The 22,173-nt window shown below is 46.6% G+C and overlaps 1 long non-coding RNA gene across 1 annotated transcript; it reads right to left on the bottom strand.

Moving 5' to 3' along the window:
* Positions 1-14,575: 14,575 nt before the first annotated feature.
* On the bottom strand, positions 14,576-22,147 carry LOC114589551 (uncharacterized). Its single transcript, XR_003704689.2, has 2 exons — positions 21,911-22,147; positions 14,576-14,848 (listed from the first exon to the last, which is right to left on the bottom strand). It is a non-coding gene; the product is annotated as an uncharacterized LOC114589551 (long non-coding RNA).
* Between the last annotated feature and the right edge of the window lie 26 nt (positions 22,148-22,173).

Here is a 22,173-nt window from a genome sequence, read left to right as displayed (position 1 = left end):
GGCCGGGCTCAAGGTGAAAAAAAAAGTGCCAGATCGCCGTTCCGCAGGTGGAGTTCCTGGGCTACCTTATCAACGCCTCCAGTCTTCACCTGACTGCATCCAAGATCCGGGCCATTCAGCAGGCCCCGGTTCCAAAAACAAGGCAGAGTTGCAGGCGTTCCTGGGACTGCTGAACTTCTACAACATGTTCCCGCCCCACAAAGCAATGCTAGCCAAGCCTCTACACCACCTCCTCAGCACGAAGGTACCATGGTCCTGGGATCATCAGGAAATGGCGACCTTTAACACAGTCAAAGCCCTCCTCTCATTGGACAGTGTGCTGGTACAGTACAGTGAAGCCAGGCCGCTGGTCCTCGCCTGCAATGCCTCGCCCTTTGGCATCAGCGCTGTCCTCAGTCACCAGTTTCCAGACGATAGGGAAGCACTGCTCGCCTACTTCTCCCAGACGCTATCTCCGGCCAAACGGAATTACAGCCAGCTCGACAAGGAGGCACTGGCACTTGTGGCTGGAGTAAAGAGGTTCCTCTATGGGAGAACCTTCGACCTCATCACTGACCACAAGCCGCTCCTGGGCCTTCTCGCCAATGATCGACCAACTCCACCGGTCCTCTCGCTAGCATGCTGTGATGGACTGTCTTTCTGGCAGCTTACATCTACCAGCTCGTCCATTGCCCTGGAAAATTGATGGGCGACGTTCTCAGTCGTTGCCCTCTTCCAGCACTTGTGGAAGACCCTGCTCCTGCTTAATCGCTCCTCCTAATTGAGGACCTCCCAGCAGCACCAGTATGGGCCACCAATGTAGCCTCCGCATCTACCCAGGACCACACCACCAACAGTGTACTCAACTGGGTGTGAAGGGGGTGGCTGGAAGGGTATTTCACACCAGAGTTCCAGCCGTTTGCAGCCAAACAGCATGAGCTCTCGGCTCACCGCAGCTGCCTACTGTGGGGAGACTGAGTTGTGATTCCCCAGAGACTCCGCCAACGCATCCTTGAGGCTCTGCACATCAGCCACCCGGGAATCATCAAAATGAAGGCGTTGGCTCGGTGTTACGTCTGGTGGCCTAACATGGACGATGTCATCACTTCTTGGGTTGACTCCTGTCAAGCATGCCAAGAGTCGAGACCTGCACCACCAGCAGCTAAGGGCAACACCTGGGAGATGCCCAAGGCACCCTGGTCAAGGGTGCACATCGATATTGCCAGTCCCTTTCATAGCCAGACCTTTATGGTAGTTGTAGATGCCTATTCCAAATGGCTGGAGGTGGCCCTGATGCCTTCCACCATTATTGAAGCCGTCATCCGGGTGCTGTGGGGCCTGTTTGCAATTCATGGGTATCCTGATGCCCTCATCTCGGACAACGTACTTCTTGGGGCTGGGCATCCGCCATGCCCTAACAGCACCATTTCACCCGGCCAGCAACAGGCAGGCAGAAAGAATGGTGCACTCAGCAAAAGAGGCACTGGCGCGCCTGGAACAGAGGGACTGGCATGAGCAGGTCACTTGTGCATCATATCACCCCTCATGTAGCCACAGGGCGGAGCTCAGCCGAACTGCTAATGGGCTGCCGCCTCCGGTCTCCACTTGACCAGCTGCACCCGGACTTTGGTGTGGCCAAGCCCACAGGCTGTACTAACGCACCATGGTCCTTTATTCCAGGGGATCAGGTTTTTGCCCAGAACTTTGTGGGGGACATTCCTTGGGTGCCAGCCATGGTAGTGGGAGTCACGGGGCCCCGTTTGTACCAGGTGGCACTCAAGAACGGACACTTGTAGCGCCGGCACATAGACCAGCTAAGGTGCAGGGTTGGGGATTTGGACACTACCGCTGTGCCCCCCAACTGTGGCCCCAGCTCTGGAGCGGTTGCTAATGGAAGGCGAGGCTCCACTTACATCTTCCTTACAACCTGCGGGCGTGGAGCCGAGTCGAGCCATTTCAGTGCATCTGCCCGGCTCTCCAGAGACTCAGACCACTGCTGTGCCTGACCGTCTGCCGAGTCTGCTTGTGGTGGTTCCTTCAACAGCAGTGGAGCCAGGGAACTCAGGCTCAATGCCACATTTGGTCACACCACAGTCGCAGCCAGAATCGGTACTGGCCCTCGGCAGTCTGGCAGGGTTTCCAAGCGCCCAGCTTATTTAAAAGACTATGTTCACCGGACAAACTGCACATGTAACGCTGTATGGTGAATAGGGTCAATTAATATATGATGGTGAGTCTTACGGGCAATATAGTTGATAGTGAAACCGTTATGCCTGCGAATTTGTAAAATTGGAATCGGTATACTTATGTGCCTTACTGAATCAATAAGGTTATTGCTGTATGTAATGGAACCACTATGATTGTAACTAATGCCTTATCTCGGTGGGGAGGGGTGTTATGTATTGAAGTTCTCACCCTGGCCACCAGGGGGGTATTGTGTATATAGTTTTCACTCAGGTCTACGTCAGTTAATTTAGGCGGGAAACCCTGGGCTGTTGTTGTTACAATGTTGACAGCCAGCTGCCTATAAAAGCAGGCCAGCTGAGCTGTGTTCAGTTCAGTTCAGTTCCAGCTTACTTATAAAGAACTACTTGGAGAAATCTCTGTGTCGTCTGCTTTGTCCACCAAGTACTTAATAGGGGAGAACCTTGTATGCTACCTCGAGCTCATTGGAGAGAAAAAAAGTTGAATTTAAAGGCAGTAAATAAATAAATTGCTGATTTGTTGAGTCTCATTGATTTCTGCCTTACCAGTCCCCAAAGGCACCGGCCACTACTGACCACCACGCTGGCTAATTGGAGACACTGGCCACAGGTCTGAGTGAGTCAGGGAATACGAATGGGACATTACTGGATTCCAAGGCTCATCATCTTGCAGGGCCACAGGTTCCCTGACATGAAGACCAAAAGGAATCACCGCAGAACTCAAATACACCAAGAAACTTCTTTTCCTATGAGTGGAGTCTTCCACCCCCCCACCCCCAATTTTTATTTTATACAGCCAAAGGCCTTTACAATGGACGACAGAGAGTAAAAGGAAAACTTTCATCTAAAATCATACAATGTAACCTGTAGCAGTTAAAAAGAAATTTACAACATTAAAATTTCAGATTGGAGTGCATTCTTAAGTACTCAGGCAATTCAAATCCGTCTGTCACCTGGGGCTTGAATCAAGATCACAGTTTATAGGGGTTTTTTTTTATCACACGGCATGTGTTAATGAGCTTACCAGTGCCACAGTGTTGGTGTTCTCACCTATGCTGCCTCATTAATTGGTCAATGTAACTGTTTTACTTTCAGATAATTGTCACCTTCTGTTCTTTATGCATTTCATTTCCCTCTGGTGATTTCATTGCCCCACACCTCACCATGTGTGTACATGCTTTCCAAATCGGTATCGTGCTTCATGTATCTGAGGAGAGTAGGTTGTGGTTCCCAATTAGCTTACAGCATACTGTATTAAATTTGTTAGTCTTCACCTTGCAACAGGAATCTTCCTTGTTTTTGCTACAGAAAACTGACACAGCTGCAAATCTCTTCTTCTTCCAACCCCAGCTCCATGTGGGGTTACCTTTGAAGGTGACACAGAAGCTACAGCCAGTATGTTTCCAAGCCACAATTCAAAGTGTTGGTACTAACTTTTAAAGCCATAAAAGGCCGCGGCTCAATATGCCCGAAGGAGCATCTCAACCCCCGTTGTTCAGCCTGAACCCTAATCAAATCCCAGCCTTGCAAAGTGACTTGGAACTGGTGTTGCTCCAGCAATGGGGGTGATGAGGGCTCGGCTGGCGTGCTGCAGGCTCCTTTCACCCTCCGAGCCCCATGCCCTGCCCCCTATGGAATATGGCATGCCCATGTGTGCCCTGGGTGCCATTAAAGTATCTTCTGTTGCTGAGTGGTATCTACACTCACGGGCAGTGGCTCTCCAGGGATTCTTGCTAGCCCCACCCGAAGATGCCAGGGATTGAACCAGGGACCTGCCGCATACCAAGCATGTGGTCTACCGTACTTACCCCAGGCTGCAAATCTATGCACGCTTACCTGGCAGTAAGTCCCATTGCACTGAACCTGTTTACAAGTATTGGACCTCTTTTTTCAGCTTCCAATAATACAGGTTGAAGTTCCTTTGGGTGAACAAGCTTTCTATGTACACTGCAGTGCTAGGATTTCTTTAAACGTTTAGGTTTTTTAAAATTTAAAATATAAATATAAATAATTTAACTTTTAATATTTAAATCTATATAAGAAGATTAGTTGCTTCACAGAAAAAGATTCACCTCAGAAGTGTTACAACCAGTGGCGGAGCTTCATGCTCCAGCACGGGGGGGGGGGGGGGGGCGGAGAGCAGGCAAGGGCGGGGCTGGTGCATGTCCCGGGGGCGTGGCACACGGCCCGCAGGGGTGGGGTGTGCATTCTGGGGGTGGGGCATGCCGCCTGCAGGGGCATGGCGCCCAGCGTGGGTGGCAGGGAACCTCAATGGCACCCCACTGGGATCATGCTGCTGGGGGCAGTGCGCTCCCCCCACACTCCTCTTCCTCCGCTAGTGGTTACAACTACAGTTCCGTTTGTGGCACAATGAGTTAAACAAAGAATTTGATTCTGGCCAGATGATGTTCTGATTAGGTGAGTGAGTTCTCCCCCTCCCCCCCAAAAAAACCACACCATTTCTAGGTGATGTGTTTTCTTAAGTCAGCAATTTCTAAACTCTAGACAAGAGCACACTTGCATGCAGCAGGAGAACTGTCAGCAATAAATTCTCCCATGAACCCAAAGTCTTTGTTATAGTCCACCTTTTCTCCATGGTCCTCACAGTAGCGCACATGACTCAGCCTTCCCTAACCTGGTGACCCCACAGACAGTTTGGACTATGGGTTCCTTCAGCAATGGCCATTGCAGCCATTTTAGTTCAAAACATCTGGAGGACACCAGGTTTGAGAAGTATGCCCTAGTTTATCTTTACAACAACCTTGTGGTGTAGGGTGGAGTATGAGAGGCAGGCAGAAGGAGATTGGCTGGCCCAAAGCCATCCAGTGCCCTTCATGGCTAAGTGAAGATTTCATCCAGGGTCTGCATGATTTTAGTCTGTTTCACCACATTGGCCCACCTATGCAGTCAGTGCAGAGATTGATTCCCATGGCTTTGGGTTGTGGGTTGGGATCTGTGGAATGCTCCGCGCAATGATCAGAAGTTTCTGTGTACACACTGTACCTTTAAAGCACACTCAAAACACAATCTTTCAAGGGATTCTCGACACTGTTGAGAGTTGCTGGGAATTGTAACTCCAAGAGGAGCAAACTACAGTGCTCAGATTTTTTTTTGAGGAAAATAATGTGCTTCATGTCGCAGGAAGGTGGTAGCAATCCTTCCATGTGCCACTAGGTGTCAGGGCTACAGCATAATAAGAAACCGGAGATGGAAATGTAATTTTTCCCTACTGAAAGCTGACAGTGGTTTTATCGTGATTCCCCATTGGGCTGCATAGATGCATTAAAATAACTCCCGTGTCCCATTTGAAAAACCCATCTGCTGCAGTGTGTGTGGCAAAATGTCAGAGCTGGTGGTATCAACTTTACCCTACACTTGTGCTGCAAGAAGACTGGGGTTCCTCCCACGGACGGAGGAAGGGGGGTGCGGTGGGGGCGGACTGACCTGGGTGTCTTCGCTGAGGGGGTGACATTTGGCAGTTGCGGGCGGGTGGCACACTGAATGTCCGCCATCGACGGCTCGCTCTGCCCCCACCTGCAGGGCAGGTGCACCGCTCTGTGCACCCAAGCGGCTATCCCGTGCCTGGGAGGGCACCTTCCATGCCCCGCCCCCCTCAGGAGCGCATCCGCCCTGGGCAGCGTGAGCATGTGCTCCTCCACTGGTTCCTCCTAGTCTCCCCTCCACCTTTCCTCCTGTTCCCCACTTATCTAGCAATTCGTGAAAACGCCTATCAACTTTCTGAGCATGATTAATTTTTGTCCCCTAAGTCTTCTTCTACATGTCGCTGTTACCATTATTGGATTTTCAGGGTAGCAGTTACACAGTGGTACCTCAGATTACATATGCTTCAGGTTACAGACACTTCAGGTTACAGACTCCGCTAACCCAGAAATATTACCTCGGGTTAAGAATTTTGCTTCAGGATGAGAACAGAAATTGGGCGGTGGTGGCGCGGCGGCAGCAGGAGGCCCCATTAGCTAAAGTGGTACCTCAGGTTAAGTTTCAGGTTAAGAACAGACCTCCAGAACAGTTTCAGGTTAAGAACAGACCTCCAGAATGAATCAAGTTCTTAACCCGAGGTACAATTCCCACAGTAGCTTAACACTTTATGCCTCTTTACAGGGAACTCTGAGAACTGTAGCACTGTGAGTAAAATAGGGGTCTCCTGACAACTCTTGGCACCTTTAAGAAACTTTATATCTTAGCCTTCAAGATCTAGCATGTCTGTGTCCTCTAATGTAATCCATTCTTTAAGCCAGACCAGCCCTGCAGCCGTATGATAAAGTTCTAAGTCAGGGAGTGAGAAACCTCCTCTCTCCTTCTTATTTATTAACAATTGACGTTTAATTCGCGGTTTTTCCCCACCACGATAATCGATACAGGTGGCATGTCTATTTGATATATGATAAAGTGAGGGTCCATAAGGGTTTCTTGAATCATGTGATAAGAAAATCCCTGTATAAGATTTGGGAGAAATATAAAAGGTTGTTAGAGCCAAGATACACTTGTGCACCTCTCCTGCAGAAACCATAGCAGTCAAAGAAAGGAAAATGAAAAAGGAATGGCCCACCTATCAAGTACTGCTAGAATTTGTGGACGATAAGCCAATGCTGAAAAAATGTGATGAAATTAAAAGCCACTTGACAGATTGGCTCCAATATTTTCAAATAAACCAAAGACTGAGTTTAGACAAGAGAGATGGTCTGGCAAAAGGAACATCTAAGTTTGAAAAAGAGCTAACTCATAATAAAGGAAAACATATCTCAGGAATATACAAGTGAAAGAAGAGCAAGTTAAAGTTGTAATGGTGAGATGGGCACAAAATCTTGGATATAATATCTATCTGGAACAATGGGAAAGATTATGGAGGAAGGACATAAAATTCATGGTGAGCTATAATCTTAGGAAGAATGTAATGAAAATGCTTTATAGATGGCACCACACTCCAGCAAAACTTGCTCAAATGTATAAAGGTAGATCACCAACTTACTGGAGATGCAAAAAAGAGACAGGGACATACTTACATATGTGGTGTAATTGCACAGTCATCCGTGTATTTTGGGATAAATTATATAATGAATTCAAAAAAGCTATTTAGATTTACATTCAGAAAAAGACCAGAAGCCTTCCTCCTAGGAATAATGTCAGCGGAAATTAGAAAAGATATAAGACCATTGTTTATGTATGGAACAACAGCAGCCAGAATATTAGTGGAAAGAAAGTGGAAAAATGAAACAACACCCACGATAATAGAATGGCAGACTCTTATGACTGAATACCTTGAACTGGCAAAGATGAGGGGGAAAGTAAGAGGGCTCTCAAACCAGAAAGTAGTATACAAAGAATGGAAAATATTCAAAGATTACCTAAAAACATATTGTTCAAATAACAATCTCTTTGCGGAACTAAACTGATCCTTGTAAAATAAAAGGAGTAAATGTTAATTTACTAGAGTAAAAGGTAAAGGTACCCCTGACCGTTAGGTCCAGTCGCGGACGACTCTGAGGTTGCGCCACTCATCTTGCTCTGTAAGCCAAGGGAGCCAGCATTTGTCTGCATACAACTTCCGAGTCATGTGGCCAGCATGACTAAGCCACTTCTGGCGAACCAGAGCAGTGCACGGAAACACTGTTTGCCTTCCCGCCAGAGCAGGACCTATTTCTCTATTTGCACTTGACGTGCTTTTGAACTGCTAGGTGGGCAGGAGCTGGGACCGAACAACAGACGCTCACCCTGTCGCGGGGATTCAAACTGCTGACCTTCTGGTTGGCAAGCCCTAGGCTCTGTGGTTTAGACCACAGCGCCCCCGAAAACAAATCAGGGTAATAGAAGGCTGTGTGTTAAACGTAAATAACAATACAAGTACAATGAGAAGAATTGGAGGTCCTTTCTTTAGAAATTCATTGAATGATTGTATAATAATACAAAATTTTAGTATGTTTTCTTTCTTTCTTCCTTTTTCTTTTTTTTTGTCTGAATCTTTTCTTTTTTATCTCAATGTATGTATATATATAGGGACGTGGGTGGTGCTGTGGGTTAAACCACAGAGCCTAGGACTTGCTGATCAGAAGGTCAGCGGTTTGAATCCCCGCGATGGGGTGAGCTCCCGTTGCTCGGTCCTTGCTCCTGCCAACCTAGCAGTTCAAAAGCATGTCAAAGTGTAAGTAGATAAATAGGTACCGCTCCAGCAGGAAGGTAAACGGCGTTTCCGTGTGCTGCTCTGGTTTACCAGAAGCAGCTTAGTCATGCTGGCCACATGACCCGGAAGTTGTATGCCAACTCCATCGGCCAATACAGCGAGATGAGTGCCGCAACCCCAGAGTCGGCCTCGACTTGACCTAATGGTCAGGGGTCCCTTTACCTTATGTATATATATTGGTCACCCAGTCGGTTTCATGGCCAAGTGGGGATTTGAACCCTGGTCTCCCAGGTCCTAGTCCATGGGTAGGCAAACTAAGGCCCGGGAGCCGGATCCCACCCAATCACCTTCTAAATCCGGCCCACGGACGGTCCAGGAATCAGCGTGTTTTTACATGAGTAGAATGTGTCTTTTTATTTAAAATGCATCTCTGGGTTATTTGTGGGCCATAGGAATTCGTTCATTTTTCTTCTTCAAAATATAGTCTGGCCCCCCACAAGGTCTGAGGAACAGTGGACCGGCCCCCTGCTGAAAAAGTGTGCTGACCCCTGTCCTAGTCCAACACGCTAACCACTTCACCACACTGACTTACATGGTTATGAAGGTTGCACACCACCCCCAATCTCTGCCAAGCAGTAGCAAGATTCCAGGGAGTTCCAGCTGTTCACAGAATTGTTTTTCCATTGGGAAAATCAAGCCACCAATAACCTGGTTTATTGACACATATTTACACCTGGATTTGGCAATGGAGAGATTGCAGAACATTGCACCCCAAGAATGTCTCTCATTTCCCCCCCTCATATATTCAGCAAGCTTAGGTCCAGAGCATCAGTCAGTCCTGGGTCCCATTCTCTTGGTGCAGCCTCTTCCAGCCAGTGCCAAGGGGGTCCCGCCTGCTTCCTCCTTCTTGTTCCCAGAACACCTTTAGATTTCAAAAAGGACCATTTTTCCTTTGACATTCCCCCCCCCTCACTTTAACAACATGCTAATTCTCTCGTCTCTGTCCACTTCTCAAAGGAATACTGTGGAGGACAGTAATTTTGCGTTCCCAATGGCCCTTACTGGATCACTCCTTGGTTCCCCATTGCTCCCTAATAGATCTGCACTTACCTATTCCTTAGAAATTCCCAGGAATTTCTTGTCCAACACAGTTTTGCAGTTTGCATTTCCCCTTCATATCCCAAGTATTATCTGCATGCTACTGTTTATTTATGTCCACCATTCACTAACAGACTCTGGTACCCTAGGGATGACATTTTCTTCCATCCCTACCCCAAACTCAGGCTGTCGTTTCAGTACCAGCCCAGGGCTCGTCCTGGCTGCCTCCCTACAAGACTGTGGGTGGTGTGTCTTCCTTTGTGGCTTGTTTTTAAATCAATAAATGGAATTGCCAGAGTATCAGAAGAGGCATTTCATAATTTAATAAAAACCCAGTAGTACCACACTAGAATGGGCTGCCTTTGAGGGCTGATAAAAATTTACACAATAACCTACTGTTTTTGTGGGGATGCTTTTGGTGGATACAAACCTGGTAAACCTTGGCTTTTTATTTATTTTTAAATCTGGCATTTGGCTTGGGCCTGGGGAGGGACATTTATGGTCTGGGGCTAGAGGGCCATAGAACCATGGAATTGTAGAGTTGGAAGGGACCCAAAAGGTTACCAAGTCTAATCCCTTGCAATGGATCAGGTCCAGTGGTGAGAGCCAAAGGATGAAAACAAGGGGATTTGTTATTGTTCTGGTCAGCAACTCTACGTAGCTAGGTGTTGCAGTCTCAACTCAATGGAAACAGCCCAAAATATTACACTGGATGCTTCGTACAGCTCACTCTGGAATATAGCTAGAGTGGATAAAATCACATATCATATGAAATTTTGACAAGGACTAGGACCTCCAGACATTTCTTTTTTATTATTATGTGTCATTCCTTTATGACATATAGAGTGGAACCATCATATTCAAGGCAACCCTCTTCACAATCTTGACAAATCTGGAACTATGCTTGATGATCTAATAACGTTGATTGTCTTTAATTTGGCTTTGTTGTTTTAACTCATGTGTAACTACTCATCCTGCCTATTTTATAGATTTATTTTTCATCTTTTATTTTTGTCTGTTGTTATAATTGTTCTCTGTTTTATATACATTGTAAAATGAAATAATTTTTTTAAAAAACCACAAAAGAGGGATCTCTTTTTTTTATGACTACCAATTACTGCAGTGCAGAAATGTCACATCTCCTTTTCATTCCCCTTTGCCTTTTCATAATCAACAGAGTCTTCTTTGCTTGTCTTTGTCCAGCCAGCCAGAACAGCTGAATCCTCAAAGGGGGAAAGCATTTTTCAACGACACAAAGGAAAATATGCAACCACATTCAAGCATATAAATTTCTCTGCTGGAAGCCATTTGCAAACACAATCTATTTCCAAATGCTGACAACTCATACCAATATGACCAACATCTCAATTTGTATTATTTCAAGAAAGCAGATGTGTGTGGCTGGGAACAAGCTCCAGGAACAATCAGCAGAAATCAGTGCTATGTTAAAGATGAATTAACTTTTTTCTTTAAAAAAAAATCTTTTAGAATTTGTATTCCTTTAACTACGGTATGCCATGATGTTCAGCTTCCTGTGATGTTTGTATGATGATCATGACATTTTGATTTGTTTTGCCCACTTGGCTCTGCAAAATTAGATGTATTTCCAAACCAAACAAACTTTGCAGCTGACGTTACCGTTGACGAAAGCAGATGCAATGAACATAAGAAGAACACCTTTCTCCAGAGGTGAAATACAAAATATTTGCATTGTGACACAATAGCCTTCGAGAGACATCAATGCATTGTTCCGAAGTCAGAGTTACACAAGGCAGGTTACAGGAAGGAAGCAGGTATTAGCAACCTGTTTCTTTGGACCAAAGATCCAACTATATTTCATTTGTCGCTTCACCCCACAAATCCCTATAATTTAAAAGTCAACGAGCTTATGAGTTTGGGGCTAACCTTGCTGGCACTGACTTGTTCTATCACAATAGCTTTGCTTTGAAGCAGTGGCATACCATGGGGGGGGGGGCACAGGGGCAGTTGCCCTGGCCACAAAATTGTTAGGGGGTGCAAAATTTCAACACCTGGTGCTGCCTCAATACAGCTGTGTGCTTCTGGCACTGGGCTCTGTTGAAAATGGCTTCTCAATGTGAACCAGGAAGTGACCTCTCCAGACAAAGGAGTGCCTCTTCTTTTCTTATCTCTGCAGCTGCAATCTCCAGGGTGACGTGGACGCCATTGGGCAGTTCAATGTGCATGTGCACTCCATCCATTTCCGTCCCTCCCACCCACCCCTCTGTGTGACCCCCAGGCACTGCTTTAAAGTGCTACCTAAAGGGAATCCAGGACTTAACAGAAGAACTTAATCTCAGTGACTATGAGGTTTGTTTATTTGTTTGTTTTACTAAATAGGCAATCAAGTTGCAGGACTGAAAGTCTGAGTGCTGAGCTCCACAGGTGATGTATGTTTTGCACTGGATGTGATGGTGGCAGAACTGCAATCAAACCTCCCAATTTAAAATGGATTAATTAAAAGCAACCTTGGCAGGGGTGAATGAGCCTGCTGCTCCCTACTCTACCACTGCCAATGGTTGTTATGAGGATAAAATGAGGAAGGGTAGAACCCTAGAACATAATGTTATAATAAATTGATTAAGCAAACAAACAAGCATGGAACAGCTCCCAAAGGTAGTGTCAGTTCTCACAAACAGCACTTCTAGGTGAGAGTATTGCCAATAAATGCTGTGAGGGTGGGAACCAGCCCAGGCTCTTGGAAAGACAAGCAAGACAGAGCGAGTGTCAGATGGTGGTTCTGCCTATTGTACCTCTCATGACCTCTTCTTTCAATCTGGGCAGTTCTAGCCAGCAGAGGGCAAGTAGATAACAGCAACAGCCCACATGCTAAGAAGCACACTGAGGCAGGTGAGCTTCAGTTTTGGAACTGGCTATGGGTTAGTACAGTGACTCCCAACCTTTTTCAGACCAATGCCCCATTGGTTCCATAAGCTCATCCCCAATGCCCCCTACCCTGCTCTATAAAAAGCATTAATCAGAGTCACTACTAGTTCCTCCTAGAGCGGGCTTCCTCAAGTTGGAAGATAGCTGGAAAATTCAGGACAGGTAAAAGGAAGTTACATAGTTAAATTATGTTTTTACTACTTTCCACAGGGGCAGTGATGGCCACCAACTTAACATAAGAACATAAGAATAACGCATCTAGTCCAGCATCCTGTTCTCACAGTGGCCAGCCAAGATGCCTGTGACCTGAGCAGGACCTGAGCACAAGAGACTGTGCATTCCCGTTGTTTCCAACAACTGGCATCTGGAAGCATTTCTGCCTCCAACTGTGGGACTAGAGCATAGCCATCATGGCTGGTAGGCATTGGTAGTCCTCTCCTCCATGAATTTGTTTTTTCAAGCTATTTATGTTGGTGGTCATCATTGTCTCCTGTGGCAACGAGTACCGAAGTCTAACAGTGTGCTGCATGAAGTGCTCTCTTTTCTCTGTCCATGCTTCCAACCTTCAGTTTCATTGGATGTCCACGAGATCTAGTGATATGAGACAGGGTGGTGGCCCTTTTCTGCACCTTTTCCAAGTCTACAAAGGTAAAGGACCCCTGACAGTTAAGTCCAGTTGTGAACGACTCTGGGATTGCGGCGCTCATCTCGCTTTACTGGCCAAGTGAGCCGACATTTGTCTGCAGAGTTTTTTTCAGGATCATGTGGCCAGCATGACTAAGCCGCTTCTGGTGGAACCAGAGCAGCGCACGGAAACACTGTTTACCTTCCCGCCAGAGCGGTACCTATTTATCCACTTGCACTTTGATGTGCTTTTGAACTGCTAGGTTGGCAGGAGCTGGGACCGAGCAATGGGAGCTCACCCCGTCGCGGGGATTTGAACCGCAACCTTCTGATTGGCAAGCTGTAGGCTCAATGGTTTAGACCACAGCGGCACCTGCTGTCTACAATATTCATTTTGAGGTGCGTCAACCAGAACCGTAGACAATACTCAAAATATGGTTGCACTATGGATTTGTACAACAACATTATGATACCGGTTGTTTTATTTTCAATTCCTTTCCTAATGATCCCTAAGCATGGAGTTTGCCTTTTCACAGTCACTGCACACTGGGTTGACATCTTCATCAAGCTATCTACTATGACACCAAGGTCTTGCTTCTGCTCCATCACCTCCAGTTCAGACCCCATGAGGGTGTACATAAAATTATTATTATTATTGCATCAACATGCATCACTTTACACTTGTTTACAGTGAATGGCATTTGCCTCTTTACCGCTAATTCACCCTGTTTGGAGAGGTCATTCTGGAGCTCATTGCAATCTCTTTTCATTTAACAACCCTGAACAATTCAGTGTCATCAGCAAACCTGGCCACTTCACTGCTCACTTCTGACTCAAGATCGTATATGAATAAGCTTAAAAGGACCGGTCCCAATATGAATCCACTGTATACATCAGGGTCGTCCCTGATCGATCCTGGATGATTGCGTGATCCTGATAGATCGCTTCCCCAACCCCCCAAAGGTCAACAACATTGGGTCTTCCTCCCCCAAAAAAGCTCAACTACCTTGGTCAATACAGTGGGTAGATCACTGCCAGTTTTTATTTAGTGGGAGTAGATCACAGTCTCTTGGAAGTTGTACATGCCTGTCATATACCTATTTGTTGAGACGCTGAAAGAATTCCAATAGAAGAAGAAGAGTTTGGATTTGATATCCCGCCTTTCACTCCTTTTAAGGAGTCTCAAAGCGGCTAACATTCTCCTTTCCCTTCCTCCCCCACAACAAACACTCTGTGAGGTGCGTGGGGCTAAGAGACTTCAAAGAAGTGTGACTGGCCCAAGGTCACCCAGCAGCTGCATGTGGAAGAGCGGAGATGCAAACCCGGTTCCCCAGATTACGAGACTACAGATTAACCACTACACCACTGGCTCTCCAATAGGTTTGTGAGACAGGCCTTTCCCTTGAAGAAGCCATACTGACTCGACTTCAGTAGTCTTGTTCTTCTGTGTGCTTGGTTATTTTATCTTTAACAATGCTTTCCAGAAGGTTTCCGGGGACAGACATTAAACTAACCAGCCTATAATTTCCAGGATCTCTCCTAGATCCCTGTTTTAAAAATTGGCATTACTTAGCTTCAGCAATTAGATTTGGTGAGCAGGAAATTAAGATAAAAACGTAAGAAAAGGTTGAAATTTAAAGTTATATTATGTTTCTTTTAAGGTACAAGTTATTGACAAAAGGTACTTTAAATTTAGAAGAATAATATTTGAAAGATACAAGTAAGGTATGAAACAAGGTAATAATTTGCTGATATGTTTATTGAAAGGAACGCAGGGTGAGGGAGACGTGGGGAAGTCCGGTTGGTAATGTAAAAATGTTTCTGAAAGTTGGATTTTTTTCTATTTTTCTTTTTGCTTCTTTCTTTTTTCTTCATGTACTTTATACTTCTGACTTTGTATCTGAAAACGCAATAAAAACTTTAAAAAAAATAAATAAATAAAAATTGGCATTACATTGGTTACTTTCTAGTCCTCAGGTATGGAGGCTGATCTGACGGACATGGTACATACTTTCGTTAGAAGAGTGGCAAATTCACATCTGAGTTCATTGAGAGCTTTTGGGTAGATGGCATCCTTTAGGACCCGATGGTTTGTCAGTTTTTATTTTGTCTGTTAGGCCTAGAATGTCATCTCTTGTCACTGCTACCTGTCTTAGTTCTTCAGACTCAACTCCTGCAAATGTTAGTTCAGATAGATTTTTAAAGAGGATTGGACAAATTCATGAAGGGTATAAGATTATAAATGGCTACTAGCCATGATAGCGATGCTTGGCCTCCGTGGCTGGAGGCAGCAATACTTCTGAATACCAGTTGCTGGAAACTACAAGAGGGCAGAGTGCTCTTGTGCCCAGGACATGCTTGCCAGTTTCCGATGGGCATCTGGTTGACCACTGTGAGAACAGAAAGCTGGCCTAGATGGGCCACTGGCCTGATCCAGCAGCCTCTTCTTACATTCTTGTATGTTTTTAGCTTTTTGTATTTTTTCTGTGTTGTTTTAATCTGTGTAAGCCATCTTGAGTCCTGGTCTGGGGATAAGATGGGATATAAATAAATATTACTATTACTACTACTACTACTACTACTATTACTACTACTAATTGCATTCCTATTGAGATACAACAGGCACTCACTGTCTGCACTTCTTGGAAACATTTGAAGACATTTTTGTTCCTACAGTGAGGTCTAGCCCACCCATGAGAGCAGGTAAGGTGACCGCTTCAGTCAAAAGGATGCATAGGGGCAGCAGATCTGACCTCCAAGGACAGTGTTACCTGTTGTTGCTACTGCTGCTGCCCTCCCTCTTCCCCACCACCCTTGTTCCTGAGGTAGGTCTTCATTCACCCTTTTGTCCCTGGTGGGTGGGGAGGCCCTGTTCTGTGGTTTGCCCCAGGTGCCAACATGTCTTTGACCAGCCCTGCCAATAGGCTTCCCCAGCTGGATAAATGGGTCTTTATCACAAGTGTCAATACGTTAGGTTCCTAGTTTTGCTTTGTGTGTGTTTAAACAGTTTTTAATTTTGGGGTGTGTAAATCAGATGGTAGTTAGAAGGCAATTAATAGAATGATGGTAAAAAAAGAACAACATACCCTCCAGCATTCCTCAGATGAAAATAGGGACATTTCTCACTCGCCCTGCAACTGACCGCCCCCCATTTTTTGTCCCTCCACCTGGCAGAGCATTTCCTATCAGAAAATTGGGGGGGGGGACGCCACCACTACAGCAAAGGGACACAGCACACTTAATCCTGATTTTATTTTATTCTCTGGGAGATTTCGAAAAGAAAAACACACACCAATAAATAAATTTTAGAAAGGGGAATGATTAGACACAAATGTACAAAGCATTTAAAAAACAAACAAAAAACCACAAAACCAAGAACCTTTGTGCTCCGCTCCTCCCTTTCTTCCTGCTTGGAGGGCTTTGCCCTCTCCCTGTGCCTCAGGGGCTCTGCACGTCATGCAGGGCTGGGCCTAGGCAGTGGCAGCCTCTCTTCTGCCTTGCCCATTCTCCAGCAGCTACTATGAGCTGCCCAAGGGAGGTCAGCATTGGTGGCCACGGAGAGGCAACAGAATGCTTTCTTGCAGCTGCAGCAGCCGCCGCCACCATCCCTCAGAACAAGCGGCGGGTCATTCTCCTCTCTGAGCTCAGTAGCAGCAGCACTGGCAGAGGAAATAGGGACATTCCAGCATCAAATCAAAAGCCAGGACGGCTTTTGTAATTCTGGGGTTGTTCCTGGAAAATCAGGACACACAGAGGGTATGCAATAATCCATTCCTACTATATAAAGCTCCCAGATTTTTATGTAGGACTGCCTTTGAATAATGCTGAAAAGTACCATGTACAGGCCACCAAAAAATAGCTATGAGAATTTTAACCAGAGCAGGTCAGGTGGTGCAAATACTGTAACATCAGTGCATTATTATTCACTGGCTTTTTGTTGGCTTTCAGGCCCAATTCAGTGTTGTTTGGTGTTTAAATCTGGATGAGGAATCCTTTTCAGCCTGGGAGCCAGATTTTCTGGTGGAAGACCTCTGAGGGAGCACGTACCAGTGATGGGTGTGGCCAGAGGCAAAAGTGACCATAGCAACAGATGTGACACCTAGCCTGGGGCCACAGGTTGTATTCTAGCCATGCAAAAGTCAGAGGATTCTACACATACATGCAAACACTCTATAGATATCTCTCGCCATCCAGACAAGCAAGAGGCATTATCACAGTGCAGTGATGCCAGGCAAAAGCGCTCAGGGTGTGTGTATGCGGAAAGGACTAATAAGGGACACAGCTTGGGGAAAGTCCTGAGGGAAAGGTAGATGTTTGTCATCCTGCCCACCAGTTCAGGGTTTGAATGGAGGGACTTGCTCCATGTCCTGTTGATGGCAGAGGGCCCCAGGCTGTGAACCCTCTGCTATAGGAGGTATGTCCATCTTCCTGGTGGCATTTAAATGCTGGGTAAAAATGGGTAATTTTCCATTGCATTTTTTGAGGTGGATGTTTGTATTTCAGTTTGTAAACATAACCTGTGAATCCTGTGTTGGGGAAAGAGTTAAGTACTTCCACTACCCCTCCACTTCAAATACCTTCCTCTCCACAATGCTTTGCATTTAATATTAGATCCCACCCCTTGCTTTTTATTACACATGCCTGTGCTTGCATGCAATGCTTTCTTCAACCCTGGGACAATGGTTCTTTGGCCAGACTGTGCAACCTTTGTATTTGCTAAATAAATGATAGGTTCATCTAGCAAGCAATAGCTAAGTCCAGCCCTACAAATGTGTGTAATCACAAAGCTCTGGAGGTGGAGCAATAGAAGAGCTTGCAGCTTTGGGCGTGGGGTGGGTTCCCTTTCTTGGTAGTGTTTGTGTTGGTTTAATTCCAGGCAGAGTGTTTTAGGAAAACAGCATGGATGTCAGATTTCCAAGCCAGGTGAACTTTAAGAGCAAGAAAGAAAGAAAGAAAGAAAGAGTGAGTTCTTCTGGATCAGACACAAGTCAAGGCCTTTCATGTCCAGCATTGTGGCCAACCAGATGCCTGTGGGGGGAACCCACAAGTCAGAGTTGAGGGTAACAGATTCCCCAGCAACTGGAATTCAGAGATCTACCTGGAGGTAGCATACAGCCACCAAAATTGATAAAGGTAAAGGTACCCCTGACAATTAGGTTCAGTCGCAGACTCTGGGGTTGCATCGCTCATCTCTCTCTATAGGCCGAGGGAGCCAGCGTTTGTCCGCAGACAGCTTCCGGGTCATGTGGCCAGCATAACTAAGCCACTTCTGGCGAACCAGAGCAGTGCATGGAACCGCCAACCTTCTGATCAGCAAGCCCAAGGCTCTGTGGTTTAGACCACAGCACCACCTGTGTCCCTACCAACATTGGTAGTCATTGATAAACTTATCCTGCATGAATAATCCCATTTTATCTCATGATGTCATGTGGGAGGGCATTCCATAGTTTAACTATGTGAAGCGTGAAGACAGCCTTCCTTTTCTTTGTACTGAATCTTCCTCCATTTCCATTCAGAGGGAGAAAAATGTCTATCCATTTCCCACATACAATGCAAAACTGGCAGGGAGAGGCAGAGAACCCAGCAGAGCCAATGATGGGTGGAGCCAACTAATTCCAGCCCACCTTCCCACCCACCTCTGCTTACTTCTAGAAGAGACAATATTAAGAGGGGGATGCTGACAGTGTCTCCCCTACCTCAACTGGACTAGTTTTAAGAAGGCAGGCAGGTGGGGAGTGACTGAGTGCAGACTCAGGTTTATTTATAATTTATTCCATAAAATTTGTACACCGCTTGTTTGTAAAAAAGAGAGAGAAAAGCAACATCCCTTAAAGATGTTTACAAAAAGGATAAAACAATAAAATTATCAGTAATAAAAATAACAATAATTAAAGGCTTTTGAAAAGTTAAAACAGACTAAAAGCAGATTCAACCCATCTCTAACACCTGGGCAGGCTTGCCTAAGCAATGTTTTTAGCAGGTGCAGAAAAGCGCACAGTGAAGACACCTGCCTGATGTCAATAGGCAGGGAGTTCCAGGGTGTAGGTGCTGCTACACTAAAATATTTGAGTTCTTACCAATGCAGAATGGGTATTATGTGGCATCTGTAATAGTTCCAAGTCCACCGATCAAAGCAGTCAAGTGGACATATATGGGGTTGGCATAGCAGCCCTTCATTTGCCTGGATGGATTCAGTCTCTACTGAATCCTCTGCCATGTCTCTCTTATTCATTTCCCTCCTAATCTATAAAAAACAAAGACCAGGAGTTGTAACCTTTCCTTGGGGAGTTTGCTCTAGTCCATTGATAATTCTGGTTGCCTTTTGCTGATGTTTATCAGCTCTACCATATTCTTTTTGAGATATGCATACCAGAGCCATGGATGGTGTTTCAAGTTTGAGTGCTTTGCTGAATCAAAGAAAGGGTCGAAGAAAGGGTCATTTAATAGTGGCATGAAGTTTAATCCTAGTTTAAATTAAGCACAGATTATTCTGACCTAAGGGTAGCTGAATACAGCCTGTAAAACTATGTGGTCTATTTCTTCTTCTTGATTTTCATATATTATCATATATAACACTGTTTCTAACACTGTTTTGCTTGTAAGTCTCCCAGGGAATATTTATTGAAGGGAAGATATATACAGTACAGTGATACCTCAGTTTACAAACATACGGTAATCCGTTCCGGAAGTCCGTTCTTAAACCAAAACTGTTCTTAAACTGAGCTATGCTTTCCCTAATGAGGCCTCCCGCCACCGGTGCCCTTCCACCATTCGGATGTCATAGTGCTGGTTAGGCCTTCTTGTAAACCATAGCAGAAAGGTCAGTTTGAGTACCTCTCTCTGTGTGTGAGTGAAGAGGTGGAGAATGTTTCAGGCACACAGACACACTCACACTCAAATCTATCTCTTCTAGGTGAGGTCAGCAGTGAAATGGTTGTTGTGCTTCCATTTTATTTTACCTTTTGCTAAGCTTTCTAGGAGTGCTCTTTGCTTTTTCCTTGTGTGTGTGTGGGGGGGGGGGGGAGTACCGCTCCCTGATCCCAAGGGGAGGGGCTGCATGGCCCCTTGGCTCCCTAGAGGGAAGTGAAAGCTGCTTCCAATGGGCTGTCAGGACTTTGGGGTTTCGCAGGGGAAGCAGAAAAAAACAACAAAGGTTCACAGCAGAAATCAAGGGGAGGGGAGCTATTTTCTTCCTGGCGTGGTAAGAGGTCTTGCATTTATAGCTCCCCAACCCCTTCCTTAAACCACCAGAGTTCACTGCTGAGACACTTGGCACAGCCATCCCGATTTCCCCTGACCCACTGGGTGGGTGCCCATCCTTTCCCAGTCACAGCACCACCAGCCAGCCTTCTTGGCTCCCACTCCTCAGGGTCTGAGTCTGGCAGACACCTGAGAGTCAAGGAGGCAGCATTCAGATCGCTCTGCCTCCTTATCCAAATGTCATCTGCTGCTGGTGGGAGAGGGGAAAAGGACTCAGGTTGCTGCCCTCACATACAGGGCAGGGAGGTCTGGAGCAGCAGCTGCTGCCCCATGAGATTTCAATCCTTATGGATCTTCTGAAGGCAGGCGTGTGTGTTGCCTGGGGGGAAATGCTGCAGCCATCTCACAAGAGCAATCAGTAACAAAATAAAAGCAGTAACAATATAACAACAATTTATTATGATGGATCAAAATGCGAGAGCTTCACATGGTCTTCTGTGGAAGTAAATGCGCGTGGGCACACTGCTTGCGAAACACCCCCCCCCCCATCTCAAAGGCATCAACCTGTTTACTGATGGGGGGGGGAGTAGGAAGGAAAGAAGGTAGTAGGAAGGAGCCATTTTGCTAAATCTTTCTCCCCTTCCTCTTTCACTGAGCCCACTCAATAGGAGACTTTTTTTTTAAAGAAAAGATAAAATAAGCTACCCAGCTCTTGAAAATGTCCCACCTTCTTTGAAATGTGTTTTGTTGTATGAGGAGGACGCAATATGTGCCAAGCAGATGCCTGGGCGGAGGTAGTGGGGAATCCTCGCTTGCTCCAAGCCTGCTGGCTTAATGTAGACTGGGTACGTTTATTTGGAAGGCCTGTTGTATTCAATGGGTTTTACTCCCAAGTAAGTATGTTTAGAGTGCTAGTGACCAGCGTGGGGCGAAGCCGAACAGCGCAATCCTCTCCATACCTGCTCAGAAGTAAGCCCTGCTGTGCTCAGTGGGGCTTACTCCCCGGTGTGTCATTGCTGAAGAGTGGCAGCGGCGTGGGGGGCGGGGCGGGGAATCATGCATCCGCTCAGGCAGGACAGGAATTGCTTTGCTCACCTTCACTTTTGGGGACTTACACTCTCTCCATTCCTCCAAACGTGTCTGATCACGCGCTCAAGACCAGTTTTCTACTACTACGACACTGAGTAGTGGTGGCGAAACATTTTTTTACACGCGCAAGCATTTTTCACCGTACAATAAGGTGACCTATATTTTAGACGCCATTTCACCCATTTAGCAACCTAACCCACTGCTGTCATGGAGGGGGGGCGCGCGTGTGGATTATCCCTGATTCTCCCAATCTCGGGGTTAATCTGTCGCCTCCGGTCGTCGGCGAAGCCTCGGTGAACACACCACGCCGCAACCTTGCGGGCAGGGGGAAACGGGACACCTAGACAAGTGAGGGGGCGATTCCAGAGCCCCCGAATCGCCTGCCTCCCCCCAGCCGAGACGCGGCCGCTCGAATTTTTCCTCCTAAATCCAACCATGATTTAAGAGGAGCTGCAAGTGCGCGCAGTTGTTGTTTCTCCTGGTGGGCGAGGGCTGCCATTACTCTCCCCCTCGGTTTCCTTGGAGGAAAACAAAGGCCCCCAACACACACACCCCACCCCTTGGCTGCAGGTGCTGCACTCCTATGCCCTTCGTATTCAGAGGCAAGGCCCACCAATACATTCTGGGGATTGACAGCTGGGCTGAGCCCGGATTGCAACCGCCGGAGCGGTACCTTTGCAGAGCGGGTGGGGGGCGACCCCATCGCTCGCATCCTCCGCGGCCTCCTTCCTTTTGCACAAACAGCCTACCACCCTCCGGTAGGACGGAGACGTGACACCCCCGAGGCAGCTTCCGGTGGAGAATCGGGGCCGTGCACGGCGGCGGCAGCGGCGGCAGCAGTGGCGGCAGCGGCGGGGACAACAGTTCCGGACGCGCTGCCTCCCCGCCCGCCCGCCCGCCGTGAGCGTCTCCAAGCAGAGCCGCGCGTGTTTTGAT

This window comes from Podarcis muralis, chromosome Z (assembly GCF_964188315.1).
Source record: "Podarcis muralis chromosome Z, rPodMur119.hap1.1, whole genome shotgun sequence".
NCBI lineage: Eukaryota > Metazoa > Chordata > Lepidosauria > Squamata > Lacertidae > Podarcis > Podarcis muralis.
The sequence above is the reverse complement of the archived record's forward strand: the minus strand, read 5'-3'. Positions and strand labels throughout refer to the sequence as shown.